This window comes from Schistocerca nitens, chromosome 2 (assembly GCF_023898315.1).
Source record: "Schistocerca nitens isolate TAMUIC-IGC-003100 chromosome 2, iqSchNite1.1, whole genome shotgun sequence".
Classification (NCBI taxonomy): Eukaryota; Metazoa; Arthropoda; class Insecta; order Orthoptera; family Acrididae; genus Schistocerca; species Schistocerca nitens.
Genome location: NC_064615.1, coordinates 285,667,928 through 285,676,245, shown reverse-complemented (window position 1 = coordinate 285,676,245; position 8,318 = coordinate 285,667,928). Strand labels below are relative to the sequence as shown.

The following is an 8,318-nucleotide window of genomic DNA, read 5'->3' as shown; positions in this document are numbered from 1 at the left end:
AGCACCGAATGAAATATTAAATTTCTAATGTATTAACTGTTTAATAAATTTCTGTACAGCTAATAATTTTTTTGAATTTGTTACATTTGTACCAGATGTGTGTGTGTGTGTGTGTGTGTGTGTGTGTGTGTGTGTGTGTGTGTGTGTGTGTGTTTGTGTGTGTGTTTTAGGCGTTTGATATATTTTAATGGAGTAATATCAGTATTTATCCCATATGGTGATAAGCAAAGTTGTCAGAGTGACGTACTGCATATTTCAATATCAAAGTACATTGACTAGTCGACAGAAGGGCTTAGGGGTTAAATGAACCCAGAATTGACTGTTTCGTTCCATTTATTCATAACAGAAAATTTACATGTATACAATGACGACGTCCATAAACATGGTATGGAAAGACGCTCCAACAAGGAACCACCACAGAGGCAGCGCTACAGCTGTTTGGACAGCAAATGCTGTTTGAATTTACACTTCCGATCTCTCTCCAGTAGTCACGTGGTGTCCACGCATTCTCCACTGCCCGTGCCGCAACCGCTGACTGCGCGCTGCGACCCCAGAAAACGAGATCCTCCTGACGTCAGGAGACGGCGAGGCAGGTCAGACAGCGCTCAGCGCCTTCCGGCGGTTCTTATACCTGGAAAAAGAAAGAGGACAACGTGTCAACACAACTGCTGATGCCTAGGCGGTTGAACAGGTAGAGGTGTGCGCAGCAGGCAGTCACGCCGAATGGCTGGATGCTGAAGTTTAGACCACGGAATTTTCAAGAGGTGGACGAATTTTGCCGTCTGGGAAGTAGACCAGATGTAGGGAAATGCAAGAAGTGGTAACAAGGATTGCACGAAGAAGTGGCGCTTTCTAACAAAAGCAGCTGCAGACAAAGTACAATGGAACGCCAAAGAAACTGGTATAGACGTGCATATTCAAATACAGAGATATGTAAACAGGCAGAATAAGGCGCTGCAGTCGGCAACGTCTATATGAGACAAGTATCTGGTGCAGTTGTTAGATCGGTTACTGCTGCTACAATGACAGATTATCAAGATTTAAGTGGGTTTGAACGTGGTGTTATAGTCTGCGCACGAGCGATGGTACACAGTATCTCCGAGGTAGCGATGAAGTGGAGATTTTCCCGTACAACCATTTCACGAGTGTAACGTGAATATGAGGAATCCGGTAAAACATCAAATCTCCGACGTCGCTCCGGCCGGAAAAAGATCCTGCCAGAACGGGACCAGCTACGACTAAAGAGAATCGTTCGTATTTTCAACAAAAATAGTCACTAAGTCGCAGAAAATGATAAAGTGGTGAAGATGTTTATGGTTTAATCGCCAACAATGTCAGTGGCCGTGGATCTGTTGCGGATGGTGATCGTTACATGTTTCATCTTACGGAAGGCGAAAACAGAATTTTGGAAACCGTTTTTCGCCGTCGTGTTTACATGTTAAGGTCTGAAGCGGATTTGCCAGCCCAGTTAAACATGGCGCCTGGAAAACAACTGATACAGTTTATGATTTAGTCAGCACAATTGCTATTTCTCTTCAGTTAGATGAGGTGTAAAAAGCTTCAGTCTAACATTTCTACTGATCCTTCATAGTACAAAGAGTCCCTCTGTCCATATTAACCGAAAAGTTTTACAGACAAACTAAACCTGACAGCCCAAGGGCGTTTCAAAACCGGTTGCGTTTACATGGGAACGAAAATCGATTCCTGAATTGGAAAACCGGCAACCACAAGCGGGTTTCCAGAACCGATTTTGAGGTGTTTACAAGACTACGCAGAACCGTAATTGGGAAATCAGTTTACGAAATCCCGCTTTGGGAGCCATATGGCAATACGACCTTGGCTCGCTACCTAGCCACTGGGAATGCTGCAAGTTTACGAGTCCATCATCTCGCTTTCTTATTGGCTGATTTTTGGTCGTCCATGTTTGTTTTCGTTTTGTAGTTACAGAAGCTGGATTCACCGCATTGTGCTTCTCATTAAGACTTCTCGTGTGTATTGCACACTGATTTATATGGTAAATATGTAGCTCGTATTCAGAGAGACGCTCGCATCCGTAATACTGTGTAGGGTAAAGGATTCCATATTTGGTTTTGTTTTGTACAAAACTGTAGTTGGTTTGTCATTTGATGTTATGTGGACTTGTGTATTTGTTACTGTTTAGAATCTGTGTGTGAACTGTTAGATTTAAAAATTCATGTTAAGTAAACTGTTTTTTTCTACTTTACTTTTGTTTGCATCTGTTTTCAGTAGTTTCTGACATTTAATGAAGGACTCCATGTTACCAGGTTCTGACGGTACTGGTATTCAACTTTATTACACGTTGTCAGGAGTGAGTCCGTAATTCTGCTTCTTGCCATTGACGGGTGAGTGCCATGCATTTCACAGTGGCTTTCAGAGTAGGGATGTATATGAGTATACATTGTAGCCTTCGTGACCGCATTCTTCATTGCAAATGCTAAAAATGTAACAGCAGTTATGCAAATTTTCACACGTTATTAACAAGTACTACAAACAATACATTTTAGCAGAATTCTATGAAAATTTCAGTGGCCCCCATTAAACGACAGAGTACGGAAAACGGACGGCGACAAACATAACGTAGAAAACGAGCAATATACTTAACAATGCATTTAAATCTAGCAGTTCACACACGGATTCTGAAGCGGCAACACAGACACGAGTCCACAGAATACTATCCGATGAAACCAGCTTCTGTTCCGCGTGAAACAAAAACAAATATGGATTTTCACTCCACACTAAGAATGAGAGCAAAAATTAGAGTACGAGCAACATATTTACAGTGGATTCCAAAGAGTGCATTACACACCAGAAGACCGTAATTAGAACATAATATCAACTTGATAACAGCCATACAATCGAAATTGCAGTAGTGGGTCTTACAAATAAATACACTTTACCACCAGACTACCATACCCACACAAAGTCGGGATGGAAGGTGTAGGTGCAAACGCAGTGCGCCGTTTTCGGTATTGTGATGTTATGTGACTTGCAGTTCCCGCGACTTGCAGACAGTGCAGAGACGTATATCGGGAGCTGCCAAGCTGACAAACGTGACAAATTAGCGCACTATCGACAAGGGCACAGCCTTATCGCGCCTATAAACACAGCCTTCTCATGCAAAGGGCTAATAATTATGACATATGCCGTTCTCAGCGCTATAAACACATACCGACGTCTGTCAAACCGTTGTAATTGTGAAAATAAGAGAACTACGTGTTTCAGTTCTTTAGTACAACACGTATTTAAATGCTGTGTCTTTACAGTATAATAAGGAGCACAAACACAAGGCCATAAAAGAGCCTTTCAGAGGAGGATGCATAAATAAATTGCGAAGTACTGAAAATAACTAGAAAAGTGTTAATAAAGACAAAAATAATAGGAAACTAATTGCTCCTAGGTTAGGGGTGTTTTTACTAGTATGCACCGTGTTCAGTCATTTTTTATCTTTAGGTTTAAAGACTTTAGGAGCAATTTAGGCACAAAACGAAAGTCTTTTGAACATATTTTCAACTTTGTTTGCACTTGCCTCTCAAATAACATAACATGTTCATGACTGCACTGCATAACTCATGTGGTGAAAGAGTGAGTGCTGGTTAACGCATTACTGGGACCCAGCCACTTTCCTGTAAGACCTCGCGAGGGACCGTTCGTCTCGGCTAACTTATGGGAGCGCAGAGGGGGGGGGGGGGGAATGTTCAAACCAATCTGCCAGGTTGGGAGGCCACGGGAGCTCCATTACTGTGATCTATGGAAGAGCATTAACATAATTGTACTAGCTAAGTAAACGACTTAGAGCCAACCATCATCTCTACGGGTTGACAGCATTCCAAACTCCCCACACAATACCTCACATATGCGAGATCAGCTCTTAATTATGACCAGAGGCAGAATGAGATCTTTTCGAACGAGCCTCAACTGACGATGCATTTGCAACCTCAAAACCAAGTAAGACTAAAGACTCAGCAATAGGAGAGCGTCAGCTACCGAGTACGACATGCGTCGACAAATGAAATTTAACAAATCATGAAACGACTATGAGCAGATTGTTACGAAAGTTTTTTTCGTCGCAATGTATTTGTATGTCTAACATTGACTAATATAGCTTTGTTTTCTAACTATCTGTTCACTCAACCCATCCAGTTTAACCCAGTGAGATGACGTTTGGGGATTCTTCGACTGTGAATTAATATTATATTTATGAACAAAAAAATTGTTTTTGCTGATCGGCTGTCCACATATAACTGAGAAGAACATAATGCAACCGTTAGTTCCCAGATCAAGAGTAATCGTAGGTATTGCAACCATGACGGCAGTTCTCAGTTATGTTTTCTGTCCTTTATCGTATATTTGTAACTTCTTGTGTTGGTTTTTCTAACAGGATTTATTACCTGCTAAGTCTTCAAAAGCTAGAAGCTGTACTACACAAACACGCGTTACAGACTTTCACACCAGTTAAGTTTCAGTACTGACGCCGTGAAAGTGAATTGTCAGCTATGTCAGTCATGATAGCAGCATTAATTACTGTGTTCATCACCACCAAGAAGACCAACATATGATCTTTGTTTTAGGGGAGATGACCAACATCTGACGATTTTAAGAGATTTAAGGGAGATTCGTTCGCAATAAATTTCAATTGCTCAACTACATCGCATTTTCTTGGAATGAGTGCCAATGGAAGTATAAATACATATATAAAAAAGAATGCTTTGCTTACTTTTACATGAAGAGATACCTGTACACATAGATGACTACACAAATCTAAACCTTTCGTGTTGACTGTACTCTGTTTTCGATTGCTGCCAACTTAGGCGATGGATCTGTGTTGGCTCGTTCAAAGCGTCGCGAAATCTTGTTCTGTTGTTAGAGTTAAATGAGAAATAATGTAAGGAGTGTATTTAAACATGAACATCTCTGTAATCAGATTTCGCGAGTCCTTGGTGCTTTCGTGTGTTACTTATACCATCGCCAGCGAACGGTACGAGGCGTGTGCATTCGTGGGTTGCCAGTAGTAAGAAACACGTAAACACAAGCCACCCACCACCTCTCACATCCCCACTACACGCGGAGGCCGTCATTCGTTCTCCGCTACTCGAATTTCCTTGAGCTAAACTGTCTTCGCTCCGTAGAAGCACCAACAGAAGAGACTGTCGACAACAGTCGGAAAAAGAAGACTGTCGACAGCAGTATCTACTGTTGTACGTTATCTTTCGAGATATGTCGGTTAGGGAATTTGAACGATTCCCAATGTTTCGCAGGGTTGATATTTACAAGTGATCATTGACGAAATATGCGAGAAGAACAGGCGGTCAATAAGGGAGCTTGTAGGATTGGAAAGAAATTGCTAAGATTGGAGATCCCAGTAAATAGAGCTGGTCGTCACCACCACCACCACCACCGATGTTTTACTTTATGCGGCACACAACGGAGGTATTTTATGATAGGAATGTTAACTGTATCTCCATTTGAGTTTTCATTTATTCTTCCTCGACGGTACACCTGTAGAAAGGTTGAATCTGATTTTTGGACAGAGCAGTCAGAATACGGACGTTTACTTTCTCCTTATCTCAATGACACACTTAGTTTTTCTATATCTTTCTAGTCCTTCACAGGCAACTAATTCAGTAACTGATATAGTTACTACGGCAGTTTCTCGTGTTTCCCTCATAAGATGGAATCTTACATCAAAAACTGTAGAATTTCTATACGAAATTTAGTGCAACTTATAAATGTAAGGAGTCAACTGAACTTTCGTCTTGACAAACTATTTGAAGGGCTCATATGAAAGAATCCAAGATTTTACTTTTGAATGAGGATATTTTAACATGCCACATGTTGATATATTGTAAAGTTTATAAGTAAACGCCAATTGAATGGCTATACAGCAAGACTTCGAAAGCCAAAGAATCGTTGGAAAAAATTTCCAGGTACAGTGTTTTATTGCACTCCGCGAAGATACAAAAACCCAGGGGAACTAAATTCTGAGAAAGTTGCCACGAACTAACAGAGTTTTAGCTCAGCTTTGTGAAAGCTTTTGTCATCTTGACTCCGTGAACTAAAAAAAAAAGAAAAAACTTGATCAGTACGTAAGTCAGTTCTAAGAAGTCAGTGCAGTCAGTGCAAATGCACCGAGAAGTATCTCCCTTCCTGCAATACATTAACTTCATAATCTAGCTTAAAATAAGAAAGAATTTCACAGTGTTTATGCTCAACATAATCAGCAGGATCTGTTTGGGAAAAACTTCTGGAAGTAATTTATGATACCAATGACAACCCTTAGTATCCTTTCTCGTGAGTGCTATGGCTCTACAGCGACTATTAGCCCTGGAAGTTATCAGCACAGACATCATACGGAGCGTCTTACACAACTCTGTCACAAATCCTCTAAAATTTCGCAGAGTAGGATAGAGTTGTCAAACAAACATACAGCGAAATGAAAGTGTATTTACATACAGCACTTCGCATTTTTAACCATTTCATGTCAATTATTTATAACAGCCGCTAGTCTTGCAGTGAAACCACTAGCATATATTTTATAAAAGGTATTATCGCCCCCATCCTTTTTTTCTGGTAATCTTTTCAAGGTCGCCAGTTTAAAATACAATTCCTGAATATGTGTCTATATTTTATGTATTTTTGCGAATGTAAAAATGGGAAATATTACGATTAAAATAACAGTGAACGGATAATTCTTAATCTGTTAATTGTACCAGTTATGTGGTGCAGCTCTTTAAACCATATAAATAAAAACTTAGTTTCTAAACTTTAAGGCAGGTATTAGTGGCAGTGCAGAATAACTCTGAGGTCGAATCGAAATAGGCTACAAAATTATTTACTAAATTAAGGCAATACAATATGGGGGCAGTATGACTACACAGACATTGACCAGCGTCCGTGCTATTTCGATTACAAGACAAGAGCCGTCTGAGTAATGGCGGATAATACCTTTAATATTTTAGGCTAAAGCCGCAAGAAAGACAACTGTTGACAGCGATTCTTTAACCGTCCGTGTTACTCTTTGGAAATTATCGACCCCAGCTATTCCTGATCAACAAGTTCCCTATTTATTACTTACTTCTTACCTTAATTTAGGTATGTGGCAGACTATGCAATAATTTGGCTACTTTATATTGTGTATGGATCATGAAAGTAAGGAAACACTTTCAGGCGCGTACCGAGACACGGAGACGAAGTTTTCCCTTGCTCCTTGTGCGAAATGGGGCAGCTAGTGGCTAACATTGGCTCAAAGAACCCTCCGCCACGCACTGCACAGTGGGCTGCGTAGCATTTAATGCCGACGTGAAGTCATCACTCACGACTGCATCGCACGCGTGGAATACATACTTGCATAATTGAAACCCGTGTCTACACGGCCGTGGTTCACCTTGGAAGTTGCCAATTATACACGCTTATGCCCATGTGCCAGGCGAGAGCTAATGAGGTTAGCCTTTAAGGTCTAATCTAATCTCTTCCTCCTCCTCCCCGATAGTTTATATTGGTCGCTGACGATTCACGATCCTGCTGCGGCGAGGAAAGGCACCTGGAAACACCTGGTGTCCTAGACGAAGCGAGGGCGTCTGTGTGCTTGAGGTCTAGATTGTTTGGGACGGCAGGAAGTGGGTCACGGGCCGACCAGAGATACAACCAAAGATACCGAATATGGCCACTCCGCGGCGCCGCAGCGCACAGCGTTCAAGGTGAGCGACGGACTTGCCTTGAGGGCGGAGGTTCGAAGCACTACAAGGCATCCGCCGGGTGAGCAACGAACCCCGATATCTTACTAGCGGCAGTCGCTAAAGGTTAGTCGACATCTGATGGAGTCTATGCTGTTTTATCACAAACGCACCTCATGGGACTGGTCAGCTATTCGTTTACATAATGTAATCAAGACTCGTGCAAAGAAACGCTTTATCGGTCGGTTGTCTTTGGCTACTTCTACATCGGATCGGGAGAATTACATTTGCAATGTGGGGCGACCATCAGACCACATAGAAAACATCAAGACCATAAAGTAAGTACCTACAACGGACGCCAGATACAACAAGCGATCAACAGGGTGCCCTAGGAGAATGTCAGTTTCCCGGGATGTGACAGAAACCATCATTCTAAGGAAAGAAAGTTAGTAAACTGGGACACACTGTAAGAGTTAAGAACTCATTTTCACCTTCGATACTGTGAAACATCTCTACTGAAGTGCTCACAGCTCTGGAGGTATGCAGATTAGAGCCCCTGCTTACTAGACTTTTTCTTAGAATGGTCGTTCCTGTTAGAGACTTTAAAACTGATCACTGCTCCTGGGA

At 41.6% G+C, this 8,318-nt stretch overlaps 1 long non-coding RNA gene across 2 annotated transcripts in view; it reads right to left on the bottom strand.

Annotated features, from left to right (window-relative positions):
- Positions 1-315: 315 nt before the first annotated feature.
- LOC126236037 (uncharacterized) overlaps positions 316-8,318 on the bottom strand; it is a 38,806-nt gene continuing 30,803 nt past the window's right edge. For both annotated transcript variants that reach the window (XR_007544866.1, XR_007544865.1), the window contains exon 3: positions 316-631. This is a non-coding gene — a long non-coding RNA (uncharacterized LOC126236037). The remainder of the gene's footprint in view (positions 632-8,318) is intronic.